Source organism: Rhagoletis pomonella, unplaced genomic scaffold (assembly GCF_013731165.1).
Source record: "Rhagoletis pomonella isolate Grant_MI unplaced genomic scaffold, Rhpom_1.0 Rhpom_scaffold_00003, whole genome shotgun sequence".
In the NCBI taxonomy this organism is placed as follows: Eukaryota; Metazoa; Arthropoda; class Insecta; order Diptera; family Tephritidae; genus Rhagoletis; species Rhagoletis pomonella.
The window spans coordinates 98,973,826-98,985,138 of NW_023458557.1; the positions used below are offsets into that span (position 1 = coordinate 98,973,826).

At 39.2% G+C, this 11,313-nt stretch overlaps 1 protein-coding gene across 2 annotated transcripts in view; it reads left to right on the top strand.

The window, feature by feature from the left end:
* Positions 1 to 3,630: 3,630 nt before the first annotated feature.
* The window catches only part of LOC118735949 (gamma-aminobutyric acid type B receptor subunit 1), a 448,224-nt gene continuing 440,541 nt past the window's right edge, over positions 3,631 to 11,313 (top strand). For both annotated transcript variants that reach the window (XM_036466004.1, XM_036466006.1), the window contains exon 1: positions 3,631 to 4,420. The gene's annotated coding sequence lies outside the window, so the exon portion shown is untranslated. The remainder of the gene's footprint in view (positions 4,421 to 11,313) is intronic.

The following is an 11,313-nucleotide window of genomic DNA, read 5'->3' on the forward strand; positions in this document are numbered from 1 at the left end:
GAAATCTGTTGAGGTGGTCCACAGTTGTGTGGTAACATACATCCAACCAAAATTTATATCTAATAAATATTATAAATGTGAAAGTTTGTATGTTTCGATGTTTGGGAAATCATCACGCGGAAACGACTGCACGGCTTTGCATGAAATTTTGCACGCAGATAGCTTATGGGCCAGATTGGTTAATAGGCTATTTTTTTTAAGAGTTGCCACCTGTTAAAAAAGTTTCATTTATTTAATATGCGGGAACGACTGAATGGATGTGCATGAAAATTTGCACACAGATAGCTTATGACCCAGATTGGAAAATAGGCTACTTTTCTTAAGAGTTGCCACCTGTTAAAAATGTTGCATTAAATTAATACGCGGAAATGACTGAATGGATTTGCATGAAATTTTGCAAGCAGATAGCTTATGACCTGCAGTGGAAAATACGCTAATTTTTTGGAAGAGTTGCCACCTGTTAAAAAAGTTTAATTAAATTAATACGCGGAAACGACTAAACGGATTTGCATGACATTTCGCACATAGATAGCTTATGACCTAGGTTAGAAAGTAGGCTACTTTTTTTAAGAGTTGCCACCTGTTAGAAATGTTTAATTTAATTAATACGCGGAAATGAGTGAACTGATTTGCATGGAAGTTTTCACACAGATAGCTTATGAGCTAGGTTGAAAAATAGGCTACTTTTTTAAGAGTTACCACCTGCTAAAAAAGTTTAATTAAATTAATACGCGGAAAAGACTGAACGGATTTGAATAAAATTTTGCAAGCAGATAGCTTATGACCTACAGTGGAAAATAGGCAAATTTTTCGAAAGAGTTGCCACCTGTTAAAAAAGTTTTAATTAAATTAATACGCGGAAACGACTGAACAGATTTGCATGACATTTCGCACAGAGATAGCTTATGACCTATGTTGGAAAATAGGCTACTACTTTTTTAAGAGTTATCACGTATTAGGAAACTTTAATTAAATTAATACGTGGAAATTACTGAACTGATTTGCATGCAAGTATGCACACAGATAGCTTATGACCTAGACTGGAAAATAGGCTATTTTTTTAAGAATTGCCACCTGTTTGAAAATTAAATTTAGCTCAAAGATGGTTTATGACCTGGATTGAAAAATAGGCTACTTCCTTAACCGGTTTTCCGATCAGAACGGAATTTAGTATACTTACTACGGATTTCGGAAGGATGGTCTTAGACTGAAAGTGAGTCCGATAACTCAAGGCCCCTCCCATACAAATTGGAATTTTCATATTACATACATATCTCTGGAAGTATTTGTGGGAGAAAACTGAAACTTTGTATAGTGATATGTATGTGAAATCAATGATGGCATTAATCGATTGATGTTTTAATTAGTTAGTTAATTCGATTAAATTCAATCTGATTACAGTTAATCATGATTAATTTTAATCCGACTAAACAGTTAACCGTAATCGCGATTAAAAAATTAATTTTTAATCATTAACTCTTAATTTGATCAAGTAGGTTTGGTGATTAATTAAGTTATGCTGGAATTTTCCTGTGCACACAAAGCAAGTTAATCCAGTATGGCTAAGTCGGGTTTCCTCATCAATCTAAGCAATTTGGTGTGCATTTTCATTAAGATATATGTATACCAACAAACGTTTTACAAACTAGGTTTGTAAAAGTTCCCAGTTTATGTATTACTAATAACAATAATTATTATTTTTTTATATTACGTGCTTTTTATAAGCGTAAAACACAAAATAATTACTATAACTGGTGTTTGGTTTCAAACTCGGACAAACTAGACAAATTAATCAGATCTTATTTTTAATTGGATTAACGATTCATGTTTTAAATTAATTAAACGTAATCGCAGCCAGCGATTAACGATTAAAAAAATGTTATCATTAATCGTACAGTTGATTACGACTAATTAATTTTAATCGTCAAACGCGATTAACATTTTAATCGTTAATTTTTAATCGTTAATCAGATTAACAGTTTGCCAACACTGTGTGAAATCATGTTCATATACACGGAGAAAAATGGACGTTTTTGGAAAAGAGGCGTAGCACCTCCCATACTGACTGAAAGTTTCATATTGCATATCTCTTCAAATGTTTGGGGTAAAGCACTCAAGCTTGGTATGGAAATACATATGTATGCATGTATGTATGTGAAACTAATACCATACTCATGGAGAAAAATGAGAGTTATTGGAAAAGGTGGTGTGGCAACTCCCATGCAAATTGATTTTTCTATGCTGCATATCACTGGAGGTGTTTATTGCAGAGGACTGGAACTTGGCACCGAGATGTGTATACAAAATTAATTCCATACTCATAGAGAAGAATTTGTGTTATTCAAAAAGGGGACATGGTTCCTGCCGTACAAATTTACTGTTTTATACTGCTTATCTCTAGAGGTGATCATGGTAGAGTACTGGGACTTGGTACTGGGGTATGTAAAATCAATTCTAAATTCATGGAAGAAGATTAGGGTTATAAGAAAAAGGGGCGTGGCACTTCCAGTACAAATTTACTTTTTCTTGCCACATATCCCTGGAAGTGTTTGTGGAAGACAGTATAAATTTCATTAAATGGAAAAGGGAGAGCCGGGTTCGACCTTATAATCTAAAGCTCTCTTGAGGCATTTGCTACAGTAATGAGAAGTGGTATTTTATCAAGGCCAGGTGACTAAATTTGAGTTGGAAATATTAGAACTCGCCGTGGCACCTCCAAGAAGGTTTCACGTTCACGCGTCGTATACCTGGAAACCTTTTAAGGTAAACTTAGAGGGAGGAGAAAGGAGATTTTATAATTTCATAGTTTTAAACGGCCTAAATACCTTAACTCGCTTATGAAAATAACGAGCTATAACGAAATGAGCACAGAAATAAAATCTAACATCATTAAATTATTTTTCCTATTTGTATAAAAGCGCGGGGTGAAACCCGCGGGTATAAGCTAGTTAGTACATATTTCTTACATTCAAAACTTCTATTTTAGTAATTTAAATTGCAAATCTTCCTTTCATAGAGAGTTCGTTACCACTTTCTGTGAGTTACGCCTCGTGAATGCTGTGATAGAAGCCCAATCTCTACGTACACGCAGACAATGAGCTTCAGCTGACACGAGAGACCCGCGTTACCCTGGCTCAGACTCGACCCAGACATTATCCCCACACCATTAACTACCTCTAACAGTACTAAAGTTTGTGCAGTACTTTTTCCATCCCCCATTCAGGCGCATTGGCAACCCTCAGAGCGCACACGTTGTCTGCACAGTCTATGAAATTGGAACTTTGGAACTTTCACACCTGCTGGAAAGGCGCCAGAATATGGAACTTTGGAAGTGCGTGAACTGTCTGTTTTTGCACGACAGCAGCGTTTATGTATGTATGTATGTATGTATGGATGTGCGCGTGTGTATGTGACGGCATGTGTATATGGTATTCGCATCAGTTACAAAAGAGCTTTTTCGAAGAACTTTACGTCACAGCTGGCACAGTCGGCTGCATGAAAGCACGACTGCGAGTGAAAAACGAAAGGATGCAGGCATAAATGAGAACGATGGCGGCACTGCCATCGGAACTGTTGTAATCGTTTGATTGTGCTTTTTAGCAGCCATAGCCGCAGCCATCCGCACATGCTGCAGCTACAGCTGTCATTGACGTCGCAGAGAGCGTTAGCGTTGGCAGCAACCGAGGCGGCGGCGTTGTGGTGCTTGGGCCGATTCGATTTAGCTGGTTGGTTAGGAGCGAAATTTTTTCGATGTCAAACGTCAGTCATGGAGTTCCAGTCGTCGGGTCAATTTGGAACGCGAACTATAGCGCGCGCGTATTTTCAATGTCTCACATTTTGAGAAGCAGAAATACAAAGCTGTTGTAATTCGCAGTGTATAAAATTATGTGTAAAAAAAATTCCAGAAATATTTACGAGAATTTTGCGTTTGAAAGAAAATAAAATTTGAAAAATTTTGTGTAGCGAAAATTTGGTGCGAATTGAAAAAAAAAATTGTGTTCAAATTGTTGGTAGGCACAAGGTGAAACACAAAACCAAATTCTGCAGCTTTGTTTTCGAAATAAAGCAGCTGCAAAAATAGAAGAAAAAAGGAACGGAAAAACGAAAAACAAATACAACCAAACGAAATAACAACACAAACAAAGTTTTCTTTTTTGTTTTTTTTTTTTGAAAGCCAAGCCGCGTCCTGCGTCGCAGAACTAGCTCTGCGTTTGCGTGCGTATATACGTCTTTCTCCCCGCTCCACCTACGTAGCCGTAGCTCACGCTAGCGTCGTAACCGTAACCTCCATCGTCATTGAGATCCGTCGCGCCCGCGTTTGCCACCACAGGGACCGTGTGTGTAGATTTTTGTGACGCGTCACCGCGTGTGTGTGTAGCGCCTATGTTCCGGTAGTCAAGCTCTTGCTAAGCGACCGACGGTAGGTTTTAGTTAAAAATTCACAATCATTAAATGTTTGCGGGTATGTGTTTTCATTTAAATTACAAATCAATTACAACAACAATTTTTGAACATATTTTATTCAACAAAACACAACGCGAGTAGCGCTGAAGGATAGCCATTTTACATGCGACTGACACCCGCATAGCCGATAGGCTGGGTTCAATTGGGGTGTGTGTTGTGTTGTGGCGGTTGTTGTGGTGGTGGGTGGCGGCAGTGTGGCTGGCTCCCACCTTCTTTCCCTTGTTTTTATATTCTGCTTCCGCTTGCCGTCGCTGTTGGGCGCCAGTTGGCAACGCAGCTAAATAAAATAATTGAAAATTGGAAAATGTGCAGGTGGTATCAAAAAATGCTAAAGCAGCCCACGGCAGTGAGACCGTAAATTGTCAGAAAATGTTGTATCTCCATGATATCGCCAAGTCATATCAATCCTCTTTCAGAGTTACAAAGCATAAAATGGTGGATGGGATGACTGGACATGGGTCAGAAATGCAAATCGGTGAGGAGAGCTCAATTTTGGTGCCCATTGTGAAGTACTGAGGAACATTTACGTACAAACACCAAATTGTCTATTGGGTTTAAGGGTTAGTGACGCTATGCTACTAAAGCTTTTATATGTCAAGGTTGTACTAAAAATAGAAAGACCTTGAATGTTGGGTTTATCATTAAAAACTCTCTGCAGGAAAGATACGACATGTCGTTTGGGTTCCGTGTTAAAGAACTCTTCTGTGATGCAGTTTCTTTGTTGCGCAAAAGCCCGCCTTCAGATTCTGAGGCCTTAATTGCCGTCGGCAATCGCCAGACTAAAATTCTTAGGCTAGGTTAGGTTAAAATGCCGGCAGGTCAAAGTAAAGTTCCGCAGAATTGCTCGCGTGTCTTGAGTAAATACGAGCCGACATGTTTAAACAATACAGCAATGTCCCAGCAGATTGGTTCCAATTGCATAGTTTCCGGTCAGGAATTTTGCCAGAAACAATAGTTGGTGCTTGACTACCGGCCAGAAGGACTTTACAACTTCGGATATCGGGGTTTTCGCACAGCACTAGCTCAGCCGAATAAAAGCCAAAATATTCAATAACAGTCCAGAGGTTGCCGCAGGATTTCCTGTATCTTCCTTGTTAGGGGAGATGACCTCAAGGGTGCCCTGCCTTGCCAATTCATCAGCCAAGCCACTGTACGCTGGTAATGAAACCAAGAGAAATGTCAAGAAATCTCTGACTTGTTCTCATTCACTATAAGCGATCTTAGAGATTTGATTTCTGTCTTAGGTTGGGCTAGATTTTAAGTGGCTCTTATGGATTGCTGGCACATAAAATTTGGAATGCCCTTGGGCATTCTAAGTTTTTCCTTTTCAGGGAACATATTCTACAAATCTGGACATAAATACCCCTCCCTTTATAATAACAACTAAGGAATACTCCTTCCATTTGTTATCAAAAAAAATAAAAAATTTCAATTTCCAGTGTATGGATCGATGGAAATTTTTCCGTTGTGATAATTTTACTTCACATTGAATGCTGCTAAACTTAATTTGAGCATTTCTTGGTTTTTCAAGAGAGGCTGGTTACTACAGAGACGGTGGAGGAAATCTGGAGGAAGAACATCTCAACGCATTTGAATGCCAACCAGTGACTACTTTGAAGAAGCAGAACCTGACCCTGACCAAATTTTATGGACGACGCTCACGAGGTGAGCAAAACGATTATGCGGCTCAAGACCAACAAAGTCCCTACACTCAGCGGTGTGCCGCATGAGCTACATATTTAAATTCGGCGGCAAACAGATGCAATTCGGCCTAATTTACTTAGATTTGCCCAGTCACAAGAAGCGAAATCTTGCAGTTTTCGAAAATTATCGACAATTCTGTACGAAAATTCTAATCCCTTCTTGAACCCACTGATTGGGTCTTATCAGAATGTTATTAGGTCTGGAAAATACACCATTGGAAAAATTGTTCATAGTATGGAAGTTTGGAAGCCAATCATCACCAACCACTTTTTCGTCGATTTCACGCCATGTCTAAATTTGGAGTCCCAGTAATATTAAAAGTAAAAGGGCTATGTATAGTGGCGGTGAGCGTTACTTTTAGCTCGGTCCAAAATCGTGTGGAGCTCTCTCAACCATCTAAGATACCAAAACTGTCCAAGCAATATTTTTAAACCTAAATAAGGAGTCAAAAGAAGGTTGTTTTATCGGAGACCAAGGTTGGGTCAGGTTAGGTTAGGAAGGCGCGTACGAATACCTCGTACTTCCACTCGAAAGCAGATTTGCTCATTATGAATTCCCTCTGTGAGTGCCAGGAGGAGGCACATCCTTCTAACCGAGGCTAGTTCATATTGTCAGTATAAAGTCTGTCCCGGATGAAGCCGTGGATGTTCGATATTTTCACCAACGCTATCTTCTACAAGCTATTGAAAAAGCGTGATCTCAAATACTTCAGAAGCCTTGTCTGGACAGCTGGGCATTCACATAAGAATCGCCTCTTCTTCATCCTCATCCCGACAACTTCTGCAGAGGGAACTTGTTGGTAAACGCCATTGATGGTGCATTGGTGCTATAGCACAGTGCCCTGTGCTATAGCACCGGTAATGGTGAGAGCCCTTACAGCAGTTGTTTTTTTAGTGTTAATAGTTCTTCAGTACGACTCCAGTCGTCCAGATTGATTCAAAGCTCATTACTTAGAGCTGTGGTGTATTATTCAATCCACCTTAGTAAAAAAGGAATCGGTGGCAATTCCGGGCCCTGTCTAGCCATCTCATCGGCTACATCGTTCCCTTCTATATTGCTGTGTTCCGGAGCCCAGCAGAGAGAGGGTTTGCGTGACTCAGGAAAGCCAACGTTGCATGAAATTTCCGAACTACTTCCGACTTTACCACTAAACGTCTCCGCTTGAAAGGCATTACAGTTATCAGGCAGGCCGTGTGATTGCCTTATTTGAAGATCCTAAGATCCTTGGAGTACAGACCCGAGCCGACTCCTTTTTTTATCTTTGAGCCATCGGTGTAGATACCGTTTCCTTTTCTAAAATATCTTGCTTTTTCATTGCCCTCTCCCTAGTACTTATTTGTGCGTAGAGGGCTCTGAGAAGGCAACATTTTTCGATGGAAAATAAATCGAATAAACGTATAAATGAAGCTACATTGAAAATAACCTTCAACTCGGCACACATGGGTCGACAATTAAAAGAAGGGCATCCACGAACACAACGTAAGAAGTAAAAGCAGAAAGACTTGTGTGAACTTGGTCTGAATAACTAGCATCACTTCGATGAGAGGAAGTATTATGGTATCGACCAAAAAGCACAAATTTTTGTAGAACCAAAATGAAAAGCAAGTTCAAAGCCTTAAGTTCCACTTCAAACTAAAAAACAACCAACTGGATGTAATAAGACGATGTCATTCGACTAAAGTCACGCTGTCATTTGGGGCTGGCGTCAAAGAATCTTGAAAATTGTCTGCCTTCACTAAACATTTTCATTTCCTCCTGGACACATGCGCAGATATTCTAGCTTTCTTTGAAAGCCTGCTGTAGCCTTTGAACTGTGTGCCTTAATGGCTTCATAAAACTCATTACGGCTTAAACAAATGTCTGTCTCGATTTCACAGAAATTATCTCTGACAACCTGTTGGAGAAAAACGAACTAGCTTAGCTGGTCTAAGCAGAAGTATAGGTATAGAAAGGCAAAACTATTTTGATACTCTAAAATTTTAGTAATAAACTTTAGGTTATGGACCGTTATCATTTTATTTATTTTCATCATTAGAAAACGTACATACTGCTGCTTCAAGTCAAATGATAGCATTCCGCAGCAACTTTATTTATTTAACTGCAAAGACGTGTAGCACCACAGCTCACACTTCACTCCAATCTCGCTTCAGTAGACCACTACCAAGCCGTAGCGATACGCTTCAAGGCGTACTGCTTAAGCACAAAGGCGACCGACCATCTACATATTTTCGCTTGACATTTTTCACACTTACCGAACGTCAATTGCTGTCATAGAAAAGTGTGCGTGTTTTTGTATTTTTAATTTTCTTAACATTTGCCTTGCTGCAACAGTCTCGGCCCCCACCACCACCACTGTTGCTTCGGCCACCACTCGGCCGGATGTTGGCAGTTATTATTATCGTCATCAACATTCAACTTGCAATACTGCTCTGTCGTTGATGCTGCCGCTGCCGCCGTTGTTACCGTTGCTGCTCCTGCTGCTACTTTGTTGTCATTATTATTATGCTTTACTTGAAAACGCTCTTTGCTATTTTTCTGCTGCTACGAGTACCTTTTTTTTCTTGTCTTCGCCTTGCTTTTGTACCCATAGAACATAGTTGTGTCAGTTTTTGACATTGTTGCTGTTGGCTGTTGTACTTGTCGTTGTCGTTGTCGTTGTCGTCGTCCTCGTTGTAGTTGTTGTCCTGTTACCCTTGGCAACCGCTCGCAACCCGTACACCCGCATTTGCCTAGTTAGCAGGAAAATTGAGTCTGTACACATTTATAATGAGGCAGTTTGCTGGCTGAGCGAGAGAGAGTGAGCGTGTGGCAATAGCGGTGGGCTTAAAGGAGCTAGTGATGCTGTCGTTTGCCAAGAAAAGAATTTCTCATTATGCCTTGCACTCAACTCGAATATCTTTTCAAAAAGAAATATGTTTTATGGTAATTTTTTTTCTTTTTTGTTGTTGTTTTGCGGACAGGCGATTCACATAAATACCTACATGTCCATAGTAATATTCGAAATGCTATGAAGAAGTCGCATTTTAGGCGCAACATCTATGTATGTATGCCATCTATGCTGTGTATTGACACCTGTCGCTGTCGGACGTTGTCAGCCAACATCAATTGAGAAAGATGGGAGTTTGAAAAGGGTGTGGCACGTACGGCTGCCAAAGCGGTTGACGAAGGAGAGGAGGAAACCAGCAAGCATTTTTATTTCCGTTTGTCACATTGCTTATTTATAAAAACTTATCATTGCATACTTTTGTGCTGAGCATATGATGGGGGTTTATTTGCTTCCGTATTCATTTTTTATTTATAAATTCGATACTTTCACCTTAATCACTACAGTCTCAATAGTGTCGAGAATTTATTTCGCTAAGATGTTCCGGTTGTACGGGGGTTGCCTTTTATATATGGCGCCTTATAATAAAAACATAGTAAAATGATAATGAAAATGGCTGCCAGTTAATACACTTCTGCATTCGCTTGAACCAATTTTTTTAAATTTTCGACACGAGTCCTTTTTTGGGCAATTGGCAACTATGCGGTATCCAAATCTTTGTGACTTGTTTCTGGCATAAAAACAGTTTTTGGACGGCCTTCACGAAATTCATCCTGCAAGGATCGACGGCCACGTTGGAACTCGTTGTACCAGCGTTTCACAGTGGCTAAGTGTGGTGCTTCACCGCCAAAAGTAAAAAATCATCGTACGAACATTTTCACGAGTCAATTCCATTTTTTGGATGAGATGAATTTTTCAGCTCACTCAAATAAATACAAAATTTATACAATTTTAACTGCTTTTGTTGTTTTTTTTCTCAAAATGTTTCAATATACATATGTATGTGCACTACACTCACTTTTCGCTTGTCAATCGCCAACATCGCGTTACTATGCAGGCATGCGGCTCCTTCTCATCACTTCCCTGCTATCTGCGCCCATTTTCCGTTTGATAGCTTAAAATGTCAATTTCGTTGCCACAACGAGTGCCACTAAAATCCCATGTCCTTCAAGTCCTTCATACTTCCTTCTTATTCCACTCATCTCCTTCTGCTTCACGGCGATTTTTCGGTTGGCAATACAAAGGCATAGCAACAAAGCATTGGCGTCACACTTGTCATTTGCATTGGCAGCAGGCAGAAGAACTTTTCCAACATTGTTTTTGTAATTTATTTTCTAGTTTATGCTGGTTGTTGCTCTTGGTTTCGTTGTTGTTGTTGTTGTTGTTGTTGTTGTTGTAATTTTGCCGGCAGCACTCGAATGCCGCCAACATCGACAGGTTCATCTATATTCATATCCCATCAGCTTATTTTGTGTTTATATCAGCGGCGAGTTGAGCAAACTCACTTGAGATGAAAACAGCGGCGTTTGAGGAGAAATGAGCAGCAAAATAATAGAAAAGCGGAAAGCCAATTTAAATTACGTGTATTTGAGAAACTTTGTAGCGCAAGAAAAATTGTGTAAAATTGTGTCTGAAATATCGAATATATTTCGGGTTTTTCCTCCTGCACAAAAAGGCTTAAAATTCCCAATGCCTCAAAAGAAGCTAAATGAATTGTTTTTGGGAGTCGTTTTTTTTTTCATTTTCGTTTTCTTGCTTTCAAATAAACCGCAAAAGAATGCTAAGCCATTTCTTAAGAAATACGCAACTTCTTTGCGACTTTGCGAAGCCCTGGAAGTAATTTCCTATTTTCATTTAAAAAGTTGTGTTTCTCCTTCTTTAGACTCTTAAACTTTTAAATTACCGCCTTTCACCTTGATACAGAATAAATTATTTTGCTGGTCTTCGTTAACGGTATTTTATTTCGTTCTGTGAACATATTTCCTTTAGCCTTTTCTTCTACTTGTGACGCGAAAAATTTTCCATTTCCTGGCAAATTTCTGTGAGTTTCAGCGGCAAATTTAATGCTTTCAATGGCTGTCCATGTGATTTTTCAAGCTTTGTATCCACTTTGACCTTTGCTTTTATGACCTGGTCAACCACAAATGAAACTCACTAGCGGTTTCAATGCCTATACGCATTCCACTTTTTTCTTTTGCGACATATGTATATTGGCTCCTTAAATAAATGACTTTTCAAATATTTTAAAATATTTTAAAATTCTTATCATAATGATTTTTTTTTTTTTTAAGTTTTGTGTATCGTTTAAAAAACAATAAGGC